This window comes from Dermochelys coriacea, chromosome 11 (assembly GCF_009764565.3).
Source record: "Dermochelys coriacea isolate rDerCor1 chromosome 11, rDerCor1.pri.v4, whole genome shotgun sequence".
Classification (NCBI taxonomy): domain Eukaryota; kingdom Metazoa; phylum Chordata; order Testudines; family Dermochelyidae; genus Dermochelys; species Dermochelys coriacea.
Window position 1 is genome coordinate 68,713,035 of NC_050078.2, and position 22,478 is coordinate 68,735,512.

The 22,478-nt window shown below is 39.4% G+C and overlaps 1 protein-coding gene and 1 long non-coding RNA gene across 6 annotated transcripts in view; one reads left to right on the plus strand and one right to left on the minus strand.

Moving 5' to 3' along the window:
• The window catches only part of SPAG16 (sperm associated antigen 16), a 723,462-nt gene that overhangs the window by 206,125 nt on the left and 494,859 nt on the right, over positions 1-22,478 (plus strand). The window lies entirely within an intron of this gene.
• LOC119863734 lies at positions 12,629-16,553 on the minus strand. The gene is made up of 2 exons (XR_005295721.2): positions 16,493-16,553; positions 12,629-13,690 (listed from the first exon to the last, which is right to left on the minus strand). It is a non-coding gene; the product is annotated as an uncharacterized LOC119863734 (long non-coding RNA).

Genomic DNA, 22,478 nt, shown 5'->3' on the forward strand with positions numbered 1-22,478 from the left:
GACGTGTGATACACTGGCAAGGTGATTCAGGGATCTCCTCATGGAAGGGCGCTTGATGAATCAATTGCAGAACAAGTCTAATATCGCCATTTCTAAAGCTAATTTTCCAAACTGAGGGATGGTCAGAGGGGCTTGACCCACCTGTGAAGATGCTACATATTTTCCTTTTGCTTTTCTGGCACTTTGCCAGATGATACTCTCAATTATCACTTCAAAGTCCCTGTACCCAGGAATAGATGACTTTATGAATTGGTCCTTTTGCAGATGGGAGAGAAAAGGGTTTTATTAAATATTCACTGAGTATTTTCAGAAGAAAATCCATTATTTATACCCCTATGTTTCAACCCTGGCAAAAATAGAATCCAGGAAAAAGCACAAATTTCTCTTATTGGCAAATCTGGTCCCTATATTACAGAGTTGCAAAGGGTGAGGTAGTCCTAGACTGTGGTGTTAACAGGCCTTGCAGCAGGTCAATCAATCCTGAGAATGGGAGGGCATGGGTTCCAAGGGGTTTCACTCATCTTTGTAGCTGCAGGATCTGGAAATATGGGAACACAATTCTTTCATTGGTTCATCTCAAGATATTTGAGTCCAGACTCGTGCTGCTTGTGGGAAAGAAAATTGTTTATTAATAATTCATGAAGCTCTTTTTGCATAGAAAGTCCCTGATTTGTAGAGCTTCCTATACTGTTTGGGGAATAGAATCTGTATGCTAGGGAGATATTTTCCATGAAAGGGGAGAGTAGTTGAGTCCCTGTCAGAGATTGAGGCCTTACAGAAAACAGGGGAAGAGGCAAAATTAAGAAGTGTTGGACACAGAAGGATAAAGGAAGTAGTGGAAAAACTCTAGAATGAGCATCTTTTGTCAGTCAGAGACATAAGGTGCTGCATCTAGAGGAGCATCAGGAAAAGGAGTGGAATGAGTGAGTCCTGATTAATGGCTCAATTGTGGCCAGCTTTTGTTTGGCTGGAGTTGGGGGCTGAGAGGAGGAGAACCAGGGGGCTTCTCACATTTTCCTTTTCCTGTTTAAAGGCTGGCCAGAATGGCCTTCTCTGCACTAGGGGACTGCAAGTTTTGCTACCGAGACACGGACCATCAGAAGCACGCAGCCCAGGTGGAAGAGAGAAGGGACAGAGGAGGGTTGAAAGGAGGCCCACTATACACCTTATATATGTATTTTGTTAGACTGCACCTGGAATATTAAGTTCACTTTTGGGCAATTCATTACCAGAAAAGTATTGACAAATTGGGGAATGTTCAGAGAAGTGCAACAAAAATGATCAGGGAGCTTAGTTAATGATGTCTGTTGTAGATTTAGGAATCGTAATCCATGTATTGGTCACATCTAGACTGAATGATCCAAAGCTGACACTTTTGTTAGGCCTGTCAGGCTTTGTCATTTAAAAATGTCATCTCTTGAGTGGGTATAGCTGCTACAGGCACATTACACAAGGTCTCTGCCCTCTCCACTATCCTATTCTATTTCCAGCTCCCTGTACTAATCTTCAAGGGCCTTGGTGGTTTGGCACGAGACTATCTGACTGTCTCTCTATCCACAGTCTATCAAAACAATTTTGGTTCATTGGGGATAGAGCAGCTTTCACTTGCAAAGGTTAAACATTATGCACCAGGAGGTAGGCTCTTGATAGTTTATTGTGGAACTCTCTTGTCAGAAAAGATAATAGCCAAACCTGATCCAATAATTGTCACAGCCTAATGCAAATCCCACTTTGTCACAGAAGCCCACTGTTATGGTTCAGGTTCAGCTTTACTTTTGACCTCTCTTGGTGGGCATCTCTTTCATTTGCCTACATTTGCATTTCTCGTGTAGTATAATCCCATAATTCACTCCACTTTTAGAGTGGATCACCACCCCTGTTTACCAAAAATATTACCCTTTGGTCCCTGCTATTAATTTCTCCCTAGAAGCTGTGATCAGTTGAAAATGTGGTGATAGAGAGCAGCTTGTCACAACAAAGTATTATTTATTCATCCATAGGAATATGATAAGCAGAGAGAAAAGGGTTAAAACAACAAAAGCATATTGTCTTATCTAAACTCAGCATTTACTTCATGCAAGTAGGTAGGCCTGAATTAACCTTCGTACCTTCCTGTTCTGTAGTGTTCCTGACGTAGAATGTGCTTTTCTGCAGATCTTCTGTATCTCCTGCATGTTCAGAGGGTCAGCTTTTTAGCTGCTTTCAAGATCTTTATTTCAGAGTTCCTGCCTAAAAGCCCTTCAAGCTGGAATCTCTCCTCTTCCCTTCCTGTAGGACCAGGCAGATCCTAATTCCACATAAATTTCAAAGGAATTATCATCTTTATTGTTTTAGTACCAGCCACTGGGGCTGTCCATGGCCATTGATTTTTGGTTCCTGCAATGTTAACTAAGACTGATTTAACTTTTAGTTATCCCATAGCTAGCAATACAATAACCACTAAGCCCACAGAGTTGTATAATAACTTGAATAAAAGTAACACAGAAAACTCTCACATTCTTCATACCTACCCACAATAACAGGGGGAGGAAGAATGAAGGTGAAGAAGAGAAAAGAAAGGGAGGAGTATTGGGGAATCCAAGTTAAATAAACAGGTGAACCATAGGATGAAAAGAGCAGAGTCAATTTTGAGAATTCTATTTCAAGCGCCTGGAAATGGAAAGGACACAGATAAAATCAAAAGTCTAATAAAGGGCTACACAAATAAATGTTCTGTAGGAGAGACTGAAGCAACTGGATAAGTGCTAGTTAAAAGAGACATAAAAAGACATATAGAGGGACATAAAGCAATATAGTTAGACTGTAAGCCCTTGGGGGATTCTTTGATATTTGTTCAGGTTTATGAACATTGAGAGTACTCAATCAATAGTAATAATGATGCAAAAATCTTGAAGTAATGACAAAAAGGAGAAGTATCTGGTGGGGTCTAAGGCAGCAAGATAAGGAGTGAAATCCTGAATACAGAGAAAGGAAAATTCAAGTGAAGTTTTAGGAACTAGAAAGCCTACAAATGAAGTTAATTGGGCAATGAAATAATGTGCTAAGAAAAGTCATTGAAGTAGCATTGTTTTATTTTAATTAAGGGAAAATTTGATTTAATGTTAGTAGGATAGAGTAACTCATGTGCTTGTTTGCAAGGATAGGCTAGATGACCCAGAAAATAATTTCCAATCCCACTCTAACGCAGAACAGTGACTATATGAATCTGCTGTTGTGCTCAGCAAACCTGTAATACATGCATGCATCATTGTTTGTTAGCCCCATTCAGATTGTTTTTCTTTAAAATTAGGTTTGTTAATTAAACACCACATTACCAAAGCCAGGATGTGGCCATTCATCGCAACAAGGTATGTCTAAATGATCCGCATATGTAAATGTGTATGCTAGCGTATATGTTATTCAGAAGAGTGGAAAATATATGGGTAATTTACAGATAACTCTTCAGAAACATAATTTAGTTAAAATTTCAAGGCAGGAAAATGATGGATACGATATCCTACTGAAAGTGAGAGGTAAAAAAATCCATCAGTGCTGTCTCTAATAACCCTTCTTCCCATCTGCAGCCTTCTTAGGCACAACAACCCTGCAATTAATTGAAGCTCACTAGGAGATTGTAATGAAAAATCTAACATCATGTAGCTGCTTTCATTAATAATATCATTGTCTTTTGTCAAGTTTAATAGCAATTGGGTTTATCCAGCTGGAAAAAGTTAGACAAAGACAGATAGACAGGCAAGTCTGTTTACTGTCAATTAACTTAAGAAGAAATGCAGCCTTGCTTTTTAGATACATCAAACTTGACACTTTCTGCACTTTTTAGGTTTACTTAAGAAACTTTGGGGTGGAGGGGACTGTCAACAATTTGATTAATAGTAAGAAAAAAAGTAGTTGTAGAGGACAATAGTTGGAAGAGCTAAGAGCAGGGAGCCACTGCTTATTTCTTGTTATAAAGATAAATATCTTTATAGCAACCCAATAAAGTTATAAATAGCTGAAAAACAGACATCTGTATTAATCTTCAGTGAGAGATTTAGAAAAAATTAGAAAGTTTTCTTCTTTTTGATCTATCAATTTTGTGCAAAATACAGCCATGACAAAGCTTGGAAATAAATAATGCTAACTTTAGAAGATTTTTAATTTCACACCTTTGTAATATTATATAATCCAGAAATTCACCCTCAATATCCTAATCATGTATCCTTTGCTGATGCAAAATTCTCCATGAGGCTTCTGAATGAGTTATTGGTGGACTAGGAATGCAGGATAAAGCCCTAAATCACTAAACAGAAACAATTATTCATTATTATGCAGCAAGTAGGCATTTTGTTATTGAAAGGTTCTGGCTATCCTTATTTCCCTATGCTGAAATTGCACTTCAAGTTATCCTAGCATTAATTATTCAGTAATATGATACTGAAATGTGCTCTGTAATCACCCTTGTGTATTTCATCAATGTGCTTTCGTGCTTCATTAATTAGTAATTGGCTGGAAGTAAATGATCATCAGGTGTCAATCTTCACAAGATACATTGGTTTGCCATTCCCTGCCAGATTACAAAATGACTGTAAACTATTCCCATCATTTCTTTATTCTTCCATTCTGATTATAGCAAACTGATTAAGTCACATGATACCCGTGTGAAAAATGTGTATTGTAATCTCATAAGTAGCAATCACTTTATTGACAGCTACAGTGTGCTGGCTAATATAGTTGTGTTCATGGAAAGCAGGAGGAATCATTGCTCTTTTACTTCTGCTTAAAGTTGCAGATCTATCCTGCATAAATTAATTTGATTTATATTTAGATTTCTATAGCGTTTCTCTGTACATCTTGTGGCCCATGTAAACAATCTAAAAATGAACCAATACCTATTAGCCTATTTTAAAGGCAAAGGAAGAAAGGGCATTCTCCAGATAAATCATTCCCTCTCTTTCACACCATATTATTTTTCAGCTTTGAAGAAAACAAAAAGGTGGCCCTTACACGATGCCCTGAAGGGCCTCAAACTAAATTCCTCAACAAGAGAGGGAGCGAATCCAAGATTGGAATGGGGGCTCCCCATTGAGCACTGTTAGAAGCCCAGGCAGTGCTACTGCATGAACCAAAGGGAAAATATTTTGTTGGGAAGGGACACCCATACACAGGAAAGGAGCTGAGAAAGAAGACATGATAGCTAAGCATATATTTCTTCATATTAATAACTGTGGGTCAAATTCTGCTCTCTGCTAAAGTGATGTAAACCTAGAGTGACTCCACTGAAGTCAATGGATTGCTTTGGATTTACATTGTTTTAAGTGAAAGCACAATTTGGTTCCTTCTCTACAAAAATGGTCCAAATTCTTCATTTACATTCAAGTCCTAGCCTCCATATTGTCCCTTTGATGTTGATTTAGTGTCACAAAGGAGTAGCAAAGACTGCCCTAATCAGCCAGCAGGAGTCCCCAGCTGGCATACAAGTGGTGTAGCTGGCTCTAATCAACTCCTTCTCCCAACCCTAGTAGGGATATGTTGGGTGTATGTTAAGGAGAGATGCAGGATAGATATAGTATGCTGCACTCAGGAAATCCTTGGGGAATATTACAAACTGGCATAAATGAGAGCAGTCCTGAGGCTACTCTCATTTACACAACAAACTGGCTAGCACTTGGGATAGGGGTGTGCAAAGATAGCTTAAAAAGATACCTTTACCTTCCCTTTCTTCCTCTCTACTGAGCAGACCTCTGGTACTCCTGAGGAAAAGGGATTCTCTATCTAAATTTAATATTGCCAGTACACCTGGATAGAATTAATACCTTACTTAGGTACAGTAGGCAAGAAAATGCATGAAATCAGTATAACTAATCCACATATAAAGTTTTATACAGATAGCGAATGCCAATTGCACTCATTCCAAATTTTATTTTTATTTTTATTAGCATTTCTCTTGTCTAATAATTTATCTGCTTTCAAAAGCAGTGTCTGGACTAAGCAAAAAGTAGAATAACTAAAAAACACAGATCCTTGTCTCAGTGCAACTTTGACAACTGTTACTATATTATCTCTGAACAGAAGGATATTCTTAACTCAGAATTATGCAAATTATCTTAATCAAATATCACTGCAAAAGGGCAGAGTAGCAAACACAATAACAATATTTTATTCTTACAACTGAATAGTTTTCAAATATGTTGAAGTAACAGAATTAATCTTCATTAATGAACATGTCAAGTTGGATGGGACTGGGTAGGATGCAAAAGAGACTGCCACATGCCAGCTTCACTGGAGTATAAAATGCCGACTGCTCTGTATTGATACTTACTAGGAAGAATGCCAAACAAATGAGAATTTGAACCCTGTAGAGGTGTACAACTAAGATCAGGTGTCGAACAACTCACCAGTGTTATGAACTGCCCTTCCTCCAGAGCAATTCAGTCAAGTTTGAGAGAGATCGGGTTTTAACAATTTATTGAAAACTACAATAGGACCTAAATATATAACCCTATGCTATAATTACAGCAAGTAAAATCTCACTCCCTGCTGGGTGGTCTGGCGAGGCATACTGGCTGCAGTAGGATGAATCTGTTTCTCTGGCTGGAGTCTGTCACCACCCCTGCACCACCATCACACAGCACCATAAAAGCCACAGACCTTTAAACTGTTTTTCAATTCTATTTTTAGACACATGACATCATTCTACATCGTTCTGCTGTCAATTCTATTTTTAGACTTGCGATTGTTATTTATTTCACAGTGTTATGATCGGCTGAATCGTTGTTTACCATCTTTTCCCACCAATTCTATATTTTGCACTATGTGACCTGCAGCTTCCATCTAATGGTGGAGTGGCTCTTGCTTATTCAAAATGGAGGTCAGGGATACAAGATGGAGTCACTCAGGATCTCTCAAATCACCAGACTATAGTCATACTTGACAAAGATGTTTCTTATAAATTTCCTTTACTTATGTTTATTTATGCAATTATAGCGACTGCAGAATTTTTCAATTCCAACAGAACAATGTAGGAAGCTTTTGCTTTTGTTTGGGCATGGATTAATTTTTTAATATATAGAATGTTGCACTCAGTACATACAAGTTGAAGCACATTTTGAATTTATCATTTCAACATTAACCAATTTTTGTAAAATAATAAGGCCATATTCTGGTTTCTTATTAGATATGGAATATATCCCTAAATTATTGACTACTTAACACGGTACCCTTTGATTGTGATTTTTTTTTATTTTAAAAGCTAAATCTTTAAAATGAATGTCATCTGAATAGTGCTAATTTGGAGTAGTGAAGATGAAAATGTTGCAATGCCAGTTTGCTGTTTCATTTCTTCAGTGTTTACAATCAATTTCCTTGGGATGATTTAAGAAAAAAAATGTCAGAAAAAATAACAAATATATTGTTGCTGTTGTGCATAACCCACTCAGACTGCAGCTTTGCTGTTTGATACTGTAACATCATGCTGTGCATTTAGAAAGCCTTGCGATTGCAGAGGAATCAATATTACTAGAGGGATTTCATCATCTATGCCTATCCTGTGTATTTTAGTCTACTTTTTAGGTATCATATGTTTGGGCCAAGTTATACCTGAGTCTTGTGCAGTGGGGGAAGACCCTACTAAAGCTAGGACCATGAGATCTCAGGGAAGGATTTTTCATCTTGGGACTGTGTCTAAAAGGAATAATCTAGTCTTTAAATATTTGTGTCCTTTTGTACCCTATTGGCTTTCCTTCTGTATGACCCTTGCTGTTGGGAAAATCTTTGGAAATTTTTTTTCGTCTTTAGGCTAGATCTAATATACCCCACCATACACAAACACATGGGAATTTTTATGCTGCTTTCTCAAATTCAAGACCATATTCTCGGAAAGAAGCACACTTATCAAATTGTAAGCCAAGTCAAGAAAAAATCTGTTTCTTTGCTACAGAAGTGATTCTTTCCTGCTACCAACACTATTCAATCAGTTCTATTTCGAAGCAGAAAATGAGCTCCGTGGCAGTGTGAAATAATTGTTTTCATGAGTAATGGTGTACTATGGACAGCAAAAATTGGGTGCCACAAAACCAAATATTGAGAGTTGGTAACATTGCTAATTTCTGCTGCATCAGTGGTTTTAATTATGACTTGGAGGGAACTCTCTCTTTTGGGAAAAGTAATATGATTTCACTGCCAATTCAATTCTCTGTCTTTCCCTTATACTCTAACAGTGCTGTCATACCATGTCCCTTTTGTGATATTTAACTTCTGTTTTCTGTGAAAAAGACCTAATAGAAAATTCACATAACATAAGGTCTTGATTAAGACTAAAAGTCCCAGATGAAGCACGATTGTTTAATAGTTACACCAGCGAGACTTAAAAAGTTACTATGAAAATATGTGTTCATAAATCCTTTGGCCCAAATGTTCTTTCACAAACCCATAGACCAGGAAATGGTCCATTCAAAAGTCCACCATTTGCACAACCTGATATAGCATCCTCACTGTGGGAAAGCTTAGTGGCACCATACAAGGGCCTTAGTCTCTTAATCATGTAGCATGAAAGGAACCATGAGGCATCCATTGGATAACTATATTGAGCACCAGCTCCCTGTGCATTCTTCACAGGATACACTTTGCCTGACTTCACAGCTTTTTGAGTGGCCATATGCCCATTGTATCTCTCTCACACTCTCATGCGCACATGGATTGCATTGAGATGTGGAGGCTGAAGATTAGACACTAAAGATGAAAAAAGGAATGTTAATATCTGAAGTGGATTGAGGTATGTAATATGTCAGCTTGCTAGAGGAGTATTCTACCTACAGGGTTTGCTCATGGGTTTGTGGAGACCCCAGCTGTGCATTGTTTGCACAGTGGGCTTTCAACTGTCTCAGGAACGTTTTTGGGTGGGGTTGAGGGATTGTGGAGGGTGTTTGTCCACATCTTCCCTCCTTTTACACAATTAGAAGACATTAATATCCCTAGAAAGTGAGAAGCAGGAGCATTTGGCCCTTTGTTTTCTTTAAGTGCTAATCTCTTCATCTTCCAGATGTATTTTCAAAGTACTAAAGATCTGTAACAGCCCCACTGATGTGTTGGAAATTTCTGTCTATTATTGCAATTACCTTGATTCAGCCTATGGGATGTTGCCATTCACTGTTCATTCTTGACCAGGCAAAATAGCTGATATTTTGTTTCGCTGTTCATTTTCTTTACTCTTTCTCTTCTGATCTTCTTTCCGTTACCATCATACCTTCTATTTGCTCCATACTTCTGCATTTGGGATGAAACACACCCACATGGCTTCCACAGTGCAGGCAAAGTGGCTGCCTAGCAGAGGTGTGGAAGTCATGCAGTGGTATCTTTGCAATTCCTGCATACTGGCAAGCTGTGCTTTCTGCCAGCACCAAAAGGACAGGTGAAGCATCGAGGGTGGCCACTGACTGATAATCCCCACAAATGATAGCTGTGGGTTGGAGGCTGGGGCATGGGTTAGTGCTCTGCAGTCATGCAGCCTGCCTCAGGTCTAGCAGTGAGTTTCCTTTTCCCTCCAAGTCCTCTGCAGGAAGCTCTGATAAATCCCAATTATTCAGCTTTTATGTAAAAAGAAAAGGAGGACTTGTGGCACCTTAGAGACTAACAAATTTATTTGAGCATAAGCTTTCGTGAGCTACAGCTCACTTCATCCGATGCATTCAGTGGAAAATACAGTGGGGAGATTTATATACACAGAGAACATGAAACAATGGGTGTTACCATACACACTGTAAGGAGAGTGATCAGGTATGGTGAGCTATTACCAGCAGGAGAGCGGGGGGGGGAACCTTTTGTAGCAATAATCAAGGTGGGCCATTTCCAGCAGTTGGTAAGAATGTCTGAGGAACAGCGCGGGGGGGGGGGGGGGGGGGGGGGGATAAACATGGGGAAATCGTTTTACTTTCTGTAATGACCCATCCACTCCCAGTCTTTATTCAAGCCTAAGTTAATTGTATCCAGTTTGCAAATTAATTCCAATTAAGCAGTCTCTCGTTGGAGTCTGTTTTCTGTGGGCTTCCTGAATGTCATCTTTAAAGAACGGTTTGGTTTTCGAGTGAATACAGTCACTGGCTCTGCCACTCCCCACTGCTTCCACTCTGCTCTTCTGTTCCCAAGCAGTGCTGAATCAACACTGTTGGAGACTAGCCTCCCTGTCAGGGATTGGCATGAGATGCTGCTGCCTTCAGTGTTAGTTCCCTGCTGTGGAGCCGTCAAATTAATAGTAACAGTGGCAATAAGAAGAAAAGCCAGTAGGTCTTTCAAATTGGCACTGTAAGCAATTATGGTACAAAACAGTAGACCAGTGCTTAAATCAGTAGGGTTGGATATTATGGCTTTAGGAGAGACAGGACAGATCAAGCGTTCACTTTCCTGTTGTTAAACTCATGTATAAAATTACAGGTTGCTTCTTCACATCTGGTCTTTAAGCCAAATGCAACAAACACAAGCAAGACTGATATCTGGAAATTTAGCACTACCCATTAAATTCTGACCCCACCAATGTGCCATGTCTTGAATTAGTAATTTGGGTGTTGTAGGCCTTATTGACCCACTGCCATTCCATTAAACGTTTACACTCCATCTCTTTAAATTTAAATATAACAATGAATAGAGTGTGTGATTTTAAACTTTAATTATAAGTGGGGCTGGTAGCACCACATATTATTAAGGTTGCCAGACTTTTCCCATGGTAAGACCCAGTTTTCAGTTGCTTATAACTTTGCCCAGCTTTAATCATTTGGGCTGAAATTTTCCAGACTGGGTGTTTGCCACTGGCTGATATTTTTTTGTGGGAGAGGGAATTTCAGCCACAACAGTTTAGTGTATTGTTTTGCCTATGTTAAAAAAAATCTTGAGATCTTCACTTTGAAATGTTCTAGTGCCTGCATGCTTTGTTGGTGGGACTTGAAATTTGGCAGAGATTTTACAGAAGAGAAAAGAGCATCTTATGGGTAAGGCAGTTGAATGTTGTCCTGGAGAACTGGATTCCATCCCTGCCTCTGCAACAGAGCTATGTGATGCTGGGCAAGTCACTTAAACCAAATTTTTCACAGGTAGTCGCTAATTGTGTGTTCCTCATTTCTGGGCACCTGAACTGAGGCTCTGAGGTCCAATTTGTAGAAGACCAGAGCTCTCACAGCTGCAGCTGATGTCAATCAGACTTGTGGTTAAATATATAGAATCATAGAATATTAAGGTTGGAAGAGACCTCAGGAGGTCATCTACTCCAATCCCCTGCTCAAAGCAGGACCAAGTCCCACTAAATCATCCTAGCAAGGGCTTTGTCAAGGAAGGCCTTAAAAACCTTTAAGGATGGAGATTCCCTAGGTAACCCATTCCAGTGCTTCACCACCCTCCTAGTGAAATAGTGTTTCCTAATATACAACCTAGACCTCCCCCACTGCAACTTGAGACCATTGCTTCTTGTTTGATCATCTGCAACCACTGAGAACAGCTGAGCTCCATCCCCTTTGGAACCCCCCTTCAGGTAGTTGAAGGCTGCTATCAAATCTCCCCTCACTCTTCTCTTCTGTAGACTAAATAACCACAGTTCCCCCAGCCTCCTGATCATTTTGTTGCCCTCCGCTGGACTCGCTCCAATTTGTCCACATCCCTTCTGTAGTGGGGGACCAAAACTAAACGCAATACTCCAGGTGTGGCCTCACCAGTACTGAGTAGAGGGAAATAATCACTTCCCTCAATCTGCTATATAATGTAGGTACTCTTAGAACTCGGGTCCTAGACATCTCAGATTAGGCACCCAAAATAAATGGATCCTTCTAACCTTAAACTGACTGTGCTTCTGCTCCCCCCTGTAAGATGGAGGTACTACCCTCCTCTTCTCATTGGGGGTGGAGGGGGTGTTCTTAAAGATAGATTAATTTAATGTCTGTGAAGCGCTCAGATACTATAGTGATGAATGCCATAGAAAAACCCATGAGGAGGTTAATAATCCTCTCTTCAGAGCAGTGTAGTGTGCAACGAATAAGGCCTGGAGCCACACTGAACCATAAGGATAAAACAAAACATTGAAAAGCTGCTCACTTGTGAGCACAGTCCATCTTGGGCACTGAATGAGGCAGGGTCCTCCAGAATAAATAGTGATCATGTAATTACTTGATCATAATGCATGCACACAAGGGGGCCAAACTGATATTGGACAGGCAACAACATTTCTGTCATTTACTAATTTTGATTCCTGGATTTTGCAACCTTAATATTGTTTTTTGAAGGTAGTTATTCTATGTGTAATAGATAATAAAGTTGCCTTTTTATTTTAAAAAAAGCTTTAGCCTTCTAGATTAATAATCTCATTCTGACTTCAAATTTCATAGCACAGTGACTATGGTATTAGATCAAAGCAAAAAGCAGCATTGACTTAGTTTATTTTTTGACAAATGTTATCTTAATATCTTTTTATTTGAAATGTAAATATATGTAGGTAACATGATTCTCTACTATGGATTGTTCTTTTAATTTTTATTTTACTTTAATGTATTTTCTCCTGTGTTTGACAATTCATTTTAACATCAAGTACATATGCATCTGCTATTGACAAGCTGTTACAGCTGTTGGGGATGTTTAGATTCCTTGTAAGCTAACCAGTTGACAATTCCATTTTCTGCAATGTGTATAATATGAAAATATATTAGTGTCATCACTCAGATTGCTATAGCTAAGCCTTGTTGGTATGTCTATTACCTCATTTCAGAAATGTATAGCTTGCACAGTTAAATTTATTGTGCTGAAATTTGGCATGAAGGATCTGAGTCTGGGAGTAAATATTTTTTGTAACATCTGAATTAGCATTTGGCCTTTTTTTTGAGTTGATTAAAAAAAGAGACTTTTGAGTGCACTCTTTTGCTTGGATAACTTAAAGTACATTTTACAGACACTGTGGCATAGAATTTTGGGAAAAAATATAACTTTATTATCTTCAAGGAGTGAGATTCTCTTAAGCAGGGACCAAGATGTAGTGATAACCTATAGGCAGCATGTTTGCTGCTGGTGGGGACTAAGCATATTTTGTCACTTTTTAAATAATTGTTTATTAAGGGAATGAAACAGTACTAATGAATTTTGGCGGTAGGAGAAACATCCAGAGTCTTCCCTTAGAAAAGAAGGCTGTAGAAGGAGGAGAGGAAATTGACTCATTGGAATCCTTCAATTGAAGGAAAATTACATTAATCCATTAACACATTTTGGGAATGAAGGGGTCTCAACAAAAGTGGGCACAGGCCTGTCTGTACAGTACAAGTACAGGATTATTTATAAGTAGGATCAGATAGAGCTAGGTATATTATTTACCTCAATCTAGATGATGATTTTAAATTACAGTCTGTGAAAAAGTGCTTTCCCCAAATGCTGACTGTTAGGACATCTAACAAAGGGTTTGGAAGAAAGCCAATATGCTTTTTCTCTGCTGCATTAATTATTAGAAATACCCTATTTCTTCTCTTGTAATAAAATGGACTTATTGCATATGGCTCTCTGCCCCATCCTATTGGGGAGGCAGACAGGAACAGTTGGTATTATTGCTCTGCCTAGCAAGACACAAGGAAGCAAAGGAGTTGAGTGTCAGAATTCCCTTTGTAGGCTTCAGTCTGCCCCCTCCGTTTGTCTTTGTGTCCTCCATCTTGGGACCATGGGGATTTTTCTCTTTCTTCCTCATCCACTCGTTTTGTTTCTAGGGAAAAAACAGAAATAAAATCCCCCATCCAACTGGTGGGCTGCGAAACAGAAGGGAGAACATGGAAGGTGTGGTACTTTATTTCCTTTAGTGAGATCACCTTGCTGTCAACAAAAACTTTGAGAGCCATTTCCAGCCTTGCTCTCAGTGAAGATACTGAAGAGTCTATCTTTCATCCTTCCCTGAGGCCTACTTCTATAACAAAACATGGCATATTATGTCCGTCTATGGGAAGACGCACTGTTTGAATCAGGCAGAACAGGGACTTGAATATGGCTCTTCTACATCTGAGAAGAGTACCCTAACCACCTATCTACAGAGTACCTCTTTGTGACCAAAGAGCCCTGGACCCCGCAAAAGCTTCCCGATTCAAAATACTCAGGTTTCAGTGTAAAAATGGACATTTTGGCAAAATCATTCAAATGGTTGCATTTTCATTCCAATAAAAAAAACAAATTTTGAAACCTTGAAACTTGCCACAAAATAGAATTCTTGTATTCTGGACACATCTACTCACAACCTCACTGGATTCATTTTCTGTTTGGAGTTGCTTTTTGCCATCCATTATGAACAGATTCTTGTTTTGCAGGTCACAAGAACTATATATTGCTCCCAAGTACCTCAGTGATTAATAAAAATAGTGAGCCATAATGATAGCCTCTTTAAAATACAGCATACTACAATACAGTATACTACCAGAAGGAAATGTGATTTGTGTATGCATCAGTGGAAGAAATAGTATTTGATCAAGTACTTAGGAAAATGATAGATAATGCTTATGCATAAAAGAATACATAGAAGTTGCATGGGTCTGTCATTTCCCAACTTGGCAATGCTTGACTTAGCAACCTTAATAATCTTCTTTTAAGATCGGTGGTGTTAATGTAATTTTGTATTTCTTTTTAAAGGGAATAAACCCAAGTTTTTTTTATCATACACAACTATAACAATCCTCCCCCTCAACCTCAAATCAGCAGGGTTTGAACCATGGACTTTCAGAACAGTCCTCTATCACTTGAGCTAATGGAATAACTATTCTTTGGGTCAGGGTTTTTTGTTCTGTTTGTCCAGCACCATGCACAATGCAGTCCTAGTCCATGACTAGGGCTCCCAGGTGCTAATTTATTGCAAATAAGAATGATAATGCATTAGCCAGTGCAAGAATAGGCTGTTTTCTTTGGACCAGCTACTAGAGGATGATGTATACATGTATAACACACTGAAGCAGGGAGTTGTATATGCAGGAGTTGCCCCCTTTTACAGACAATACAGTCAAGCGCACAGATTTAGCTTTTGGTGGCTCTCTTTTCCTCCCTTTTCTTTCTAGTGGTGACCTCTCCCTGTGCAAAAGATGATGAAGTGTTAGATGGAGCATTACTTCTAAACTAGTCACCAGAGCTGCCTCGATGCAGAGGGCAGCACAAGAAGCACCTGCAAAAGGGTAGCAGAGCTGTTGTACTTCACATTCCCCAAAACACCCAAAGAATTCCAGTGTGGTCAGCCACAGTTCCTTGGAGGATGTTTACTGTCATGTGGCTCTCTTCACTCTCCATCTTATGCTGAGCTGATAGGTACAATCTAGCCCTATATTTTACTAATGAATTTCATTTACTATACTGCAACAGAGTATAGCATTAGCTCTTCAGATTTATTAAGATTAGTGAGACTTCTATAAAAAAACCAGTACAAAAATTAAGACTGCATTGTTTAGAAAGACTTTTCTGCTGCCAAAAACTATGGCAAGAATAGCTGTTTGGGATCTAAAGCTTGGCCCTAAAGTAAATGTAAGCAGAAGTAAACATTTACAACAGTGGAAACTTTAAAAAAAAAAACCCTTAAACTCTCTATATGCAATATTTAATCTAATTCAACAACATGATTCCTTATTGCAGAGATCTTACTCTGCCTGCAGGAAAAGTTGTGAATTGTTTCATCTGCAGCTTCAGATACAGAGAGAGGCAAACTTTGCCTCCTGTTACTTACTCTCAGACTGGTGTCTGGAGGTGGGGGAATCTCTAAACAGCAATTTTCTCCAAGACCCATCACATAATCTATAGTTCAGGATGGCCAAGTGTGATGAATTAGGATTGTACCAGTACAGCTTCACCCCTGCCCATACTGTTATGGCAAATCAGTATTTAAAGCATCTGAGTATGTCCCTAAAAATCCTTGATACAAATATACAGCTTAAGGGCAATGCTCTTACTCTGTGCTGTAGAATTATATTGTGCACTATATTCCTTTCACTCTGTGACAGGGTTAGGACTTAGCACTGCTGGCATCTCCCACTGGTTGCTCCAGGAATTAGCTCTGTCCAGTCATGGAGCATCTATTTCACATGGTGCCTTACCCCTCATCTGCTCTGCTGCTTTGGGGACCCTCATTGCTTCCCACTCAGCAGCATCCTCTTCAGGACACTGCCCTCCAGCATTGCCCACTGCTCTAATCTCACCCTCTTCCGGGGGTTTAGTGTGATCAGCAGTCCATAGTCTGCACCTGTTATAGTGGCCAGCTGCAGCCTCTAAGTCTATCCCCTTATCACAGGGCCCAGCCACAGCCCAGATCAGGCCATGCTCCTTTTCAGCCCAGTGTAGCTGAAGGGGAAGGGGGGAACCCAGGCCTACCCACTACTCTGGGTCCCAACCCAGGGATCCTCTAGCAGCAACCTCGCCACCCTCCTTCTCTCCCCTTGCCCTGCTATTCTCCCTGGACCACTTCCCCTTCGGCCCTATACACCTGCCTGGCCTAGGCCAGCAGCCTGGGGTTTTCCTTGGCCAGATCTCCCCAGCTCCTTCTTACCTTCCCCAGCACTGCTCTGTCCAAGGTGCTACCTTCCAGCTGAGGCACCAGTCCTCCTCCCCTGACTACTAGGGAGAGACTGCCTGCTCCCTTCCTGGGCAGCTTTTATATATGGCTGAGTCTGGCTCTGATTGGCTGTCTCTAATGCAGCCTCTGATTGGCCACCATCTGTACCACCTCCCTGGCCTGCTAAAGCCCCATCTAGGATAGGAGTGGGGCAGCCACCCCACTACACACTCACAGAGCTTCTATTGATGTCAATTTGATTTGGCATACTGTGGATGTTTGATTCCAGTGGTAATTGAAATTCCAAGGGTAAGTAGAATAATCAATGGGAAAGTTTCAGTAGTGGTGTGGCTAGTAGCTTTCCCTTGTATGCTAAAAGCACCATATTTGCAAAGTGGAATATCCAGATGGCACTGTTGCTGCAGGACAAGTGGTGTATGTGTCTGTCTGTATATTTACAGTAACGTTTTTGAGAAAAAGCTTTTAAGCAAAATTGTCTATTCCTGGTTTGTGTGACTAAACTGAATTAGTTCAGAGTTCCTACATAACTAGTTTTTGAAGTTATTGAAGGATGTGGTGGGTGGTTCAGATGTGTGCTGAACTATTTGAGCAATTGCTATAATTGTAGCTGGTGATCCAGGGTAATAACAGATACATGGATACTATTGATTATATATGCTTTGCTGAACTTCTCTTCACCTCAGTAAATCTGTATGATACATCCACCATCTGAATTCATTTCTGCATACTAAAAATTGTAATTTTCTGTGACTGACAGAAACCCTTGATTAAATCTTTTTTTTTTTTTGGCAAAGGAAAAACGAGAAAGCTTATATTGTTTTTGTTTCTCTGAAGACAGGGTACTTTATCAGTTTTTTTTTCATTCCTGCATTTTCTAACTGTATTTTATTGTACCCCAAGCAGCTATTAAATGAAAACATGTTACCACTAGGTTATATGTTAACAACATTACCAAATGCTTTACTGCACAGTTATCAGTACTGTGTACTCCCAACCCAGAGTTTTATAAATGTTTTTATGGGAATATTAGCTATCCTACCCTTCAGGATCCTAATAATTATATATATTCCCCACTCTTGTTTCCGCTACCATAATTTACCTCTTGGTTTATCTCTCTAATCTTTCCCCAACTTCCTTGTCTCAGTCTTTAGGAAGGTGAAGATTCCTAAATCTTTTTTCCTGAAAAATGCCCTTTGAGTGGATGAACACCTCTGTGTGAGTATACATAGAACTATCTGTGTGTGTGAAATATAGAGAACTGTCTAAAAGAAGACAATGCTGAGAACATGGTGGCAGATACTATCATGAGACATTAAAGCACATGGAATTTTCAATTAAGTAACATATAAACACCTTTAATCCTACACTTCCCAAGTTCTCAAGGGAAATAAATCACAAACTCTTCTCAGACCCCATTTGGAACACACAGAGAAAATAATGTATTCCAACTGAAAGTGAGTGGATGGTAGAAAATATGACTTAACATGCAAGTCTAGACTCATCTGTACCAATGGAGTTACAGCGGATACTTCCTATATAAGCAATTCTTGGGGGCTCATCTTATACATCTTTCTCATTGGTTTGTATCTCCACATGGAAATCTGACTTGGTTTTCATTGGAAGATAAAATCTGTTAGTGTTTCTGTGGTTTAAGTGACTTTTTGCATGATTTAATGTTTGGTACCAATTTCAAGTAGCTAAAAATGTTTTCAGCGCTACTATTAAAGAATTTGGATTACCCGCATTTAAACAATCTGACCTACATAATATTTTTCTTTTTCTTACTAACATAACTACTGTTGGTTTTTTTTTTTATTATTCCTAACAAGCAGGTCTTCTTCTGGTTAATCTTTAGTTATCTAAATCCTCCATCTCTAACTCTACATCTCCAACTCTACATCTGTCAGTGACATTTCTTATTTTAAGCCTTTTCTTCTCTCTTTTTTTCTACCCTTTTTTTCTTGAGTTCCACCACCTGCTACCATTATTTCACCAGCTCTTACTCCATTCCTGTCACTGAAGAATATTCTTGAATGTTTTCATATAAGTAAACATTGTTTGGCTCCCCCCTTTTAGGAGTCTTTTACTGTATACGATTGATTCTGAAAGTAGAATGTGAGTTTCAATACAAATCCTCACCTCTAATGATTTTATGCCCTTCAAGGCCCTGATGTAATCTCACCCAACTCTTTCCCTTTTTTAATGTTCATTTTTTTTTAGTTTGTTTTTTGGGTCTCATTAAAACTGAAGCTTGTGGACTTGGAATAAAAGTTCAGGTTAGTCCCTAACAGTTTCCAGAATCATGTCTTTTTAGAGGTAATTGTGAAACTGCGCAACTGACTTTGTCTCTTACCAGCCTTGCATTGAGGGAATGGAACATTAATCAAGGGTTGCTCATAATGAATTAGGTTTCCTCTTGTTCCATCTTGCAGGTACATCTTGATTCTGATGTTGTTTCTACTAACTGTTTTCCATATTGTCAATTGCTGCAGCTATGTCATGCCCTCTGTGGTCTCTCCTACTCTAGCTTCCAGCACAATGTCTCTGTCCTCCAAGATCAGCAACTTCTGTCATCACAGACAGAATCTTGGGACATAGGTACTTGACACTAATGTACTGAAACCAGGTTTTGTAGACAATTGACTTTCATCTTTGGCCTTGTCAGCTTTGTTTGTTTTGGGTACCATGTCATCATTGGCAGACAGAGGTCCTCTCCTGCTGCAATCCTGATACACTCCTCTTGATAAAATATGTTTTAATTTAGTAATTTTCTTGGGGTATACAATGGGGTCGTAATTCAGGACTAGAGCTTCTAGGTACTATAGTAATACAAATAAATAATAATTATAATATTAGCAACTTGCGCTCTGTTTTTTGGTGTATTGTGGTGTTAAGTGATTTTTAAGGAGTCAATGGAGATGGATTCTTATACTATTTCATGAGAGCTCAGGTTGCAGACAGCTATTTTACATCTAACTTCCCGCTGGTCCTGCACTGCTGATTTTTCTGTGCAAAATGAAGGAAAGGTCCAGTAGCCCACTGTTTATGACATGGGCTTTGGGTTCAGTACAGCTCTTGATCTCTGACCATTATTAAGCACCACAATTAATGTCCAGAAGTTCCTCCATGATTGTGATCTGGCCACATTGAGGAAACTTGCTCACGTTAATGAGTGAAGATATTTAATTGCTCTGTGGGCAGCTTCTGACTTCTCATAATTCTGTTAATCAATTCATGTCCATTGTTGATCTTTGGAATTCACATATGATTCAGAGAATCAGCTTCTTTTCCTGTGATATCCATCTCACATTTGTATTTTCATTATTCCTAGATTTGATTCACTCCGCCAGCACAAAATGGCCTCTTGGATGATACACATGTCCTGGTCACATTCTGTTCAGGCATATGTAAATCAGCAATAGTACTGGAAAAGCTTTATGGAGTATGACTAGCTGATAGTTGTTCCTGTATTGCATTCATCTCTGGAAAAGGAGGCAGAATTTTATCTCTCTGAAGATAGTAGATACCAAAAGTTTATTCAGCAAGAAAATCTGGTCAGTTATCTTCCATAATCTTCATAGCTGCCCTTAACACTGTAGTATCTGAGCACCTTCCAACAGTGTGTTAAACAATGTGACTAACATCTGTCATTTGTTTTTTCTCTCATCCTCTCCATAAGAGAAGTGTGTGTACAGTGGAGTGTTTTGGTTTGATTTTGAGGATTTTTTAAAAACATACAGGGTGCTATGTGTTTATACTGGAGAAAGCAAGGTCGAAGAGGTGTGCATTTCTCTTTGACCAGAAGGTGATGAGGTTTGTCGTGATCTTTAATTATTAGAGCAAGAAAGCTCTGTCTCCTGCTCACATGAGCATTATTTTTATGGTAGAAAATTCCATTTTGCCAGAGGAGTGGAATGGTTGACATATGTTTGTGTGTTGTTGGGTGATGTTTTGCCTTTTCTTCCACTGTTGTAAACCAATTTTTAAACTCAGACAGTAACTCCTCTTCTCTAGGATGTACATTAGCAGAGGGCTGCACACCAGCCCCTGAAGCGCCGTCATTTCCTCAGTGTTTATGTATTTGTAACTGGTTAAGAGAGGACTATATTATGTGTAACACTTTTTCCTGTATCTCAGCCTGCCGTGGTGCTGAAGCACAGGCCAAAGCTCAGTCTTGTCAGAAGGGTAAAGAAAAATTTTACACAGAACTAAACTGCTGAAAGTGCCATACAGTTTATATGCAATGAGCATTTGGACTACTCATTACACCTTTTCTTAAACAGCTAGTATGCAATGACTCCATTGATGTTTTCCCACACAAATTTCCCAACTTTATTGCTGTTACATATGTTTATCTGTGAAAAGGTGTACCTTAGCAGGAGCACACTCCCACATGTCCCTCTGATCGTCTCGCCCCTCTTTAGACTAAAGAAAATCAATAGCTGTAGTGCAAGCATGTGGATTACATACATGTGGGCTTCGCACAATAAGTTTTGACCTTGGCTCTTTTCAGCATTTGGTAGGACTAGGCATGATAAATGAGTATATTTTGACAAAGTCCGTTATTTTCAAAGGGTAGGAAAGTTGCATGCATCTACATTGCTGTGCTTATATTTTTATATTTTGGGTTTCTTCCTTTGTCTTTCCTGGGAAATTAAAAAGGCTTTAGTATTTGTGATATATTATATCTGCCTGACCTTCCTAGGCAGGCAAAATAACTTCTTTCCACTCTAGAAAGACATCTTTTCCTCTTTGCAAAAGACACTTTCTTTTTTGAACTTCAGCAGACACCCTTTTAGAAGAAAATAAAATGCTAAAGAAAAAACATGGCTAGAATAACTTTTGAACATGTTAGGAAAATAACTCAAGTAAAATAGAGACTGTGGTCTCTTTGTTAAAGCAAGAGACTGATAATCAGGGATATGCGCCTTGATTCTTGATTTTGAGGGTCTGTCTGCACCCTTGTAAGTAAAAAAAAAAAAAAAGTGGGTAAATGTGTGTGATGGGGTGCTCACCCTGCATCAGTCCTGAAGGGGTTAAGATGGCTCAGAGGGGGCAGTAATGGGTTGGGTCACAGAAACTCTCTCAAGACTGTCACTAGATGTGCTAGAATACCACTGAATAGCCCCCCCCCCCCGCCAGAGAAGGCTTCCCTCCACTCAGGTCTTGCGGAGCTAGACACTCCAGTCAGCTACAGCACAGACCAAGAGGTTGGGCCACGCCCCGCTGCAGTTCACAGAAACTAAGATCCATTCAGCTCAGGGGCTTCTCAGTTAACAGGGACTTTCCCAGCACCCAGTATTCAGTCTTTCTGGGAGCCTAAACCCCAGATACATAAATTTTACTCTGTATAAAGCTTATACAGGGTAAACTCATAAATTGTCCACCCTCTATAACATTGGTAGAGAGATATGCACAGCTGTTTGCTTCCCCAGGTATTACTTACTTACTCTGGGTTAATTAATAAGCAAAAGAGATTTTATGAAGTATAAAAAGTAGAATTTAAGTGGTTCCAAGTAATAACAGACAGACCAAAGTAAGTTACCAAGCAAAATAAAACAAAACATGCAAGTCTAAGCCTAATACATTAAAAAACTGATTACAGATAAAATCTCACCCTCAGAGATGTTCCAATAAGCTTCTTTCACAGATTGGACTCCTTCCTAGTCTGGGCCCAATCCTTTCCCCGGTACAGTTCTTGTTAGCTCCAGCCCAGTGGTAACTAGGGGATTTCTCATGACTGGAATCTCTTTTGTTCTGCACCACCTCCTTATATAGCTTTGGCACAAGGAGGGAATCTTTTGTCTCTCTGGGTCCCCACCACTCCTTCTAAATGGAAAAGCACCAGGTTTAAGATGGATTCCAGTACCAGGTGAAATGGTCACATGTCCTGTGAGACCCCAAGCCTTCATCCTTCCTGGCCTGACTCACAGGAAGGTTTGCAAGTAAACAGAGCCAT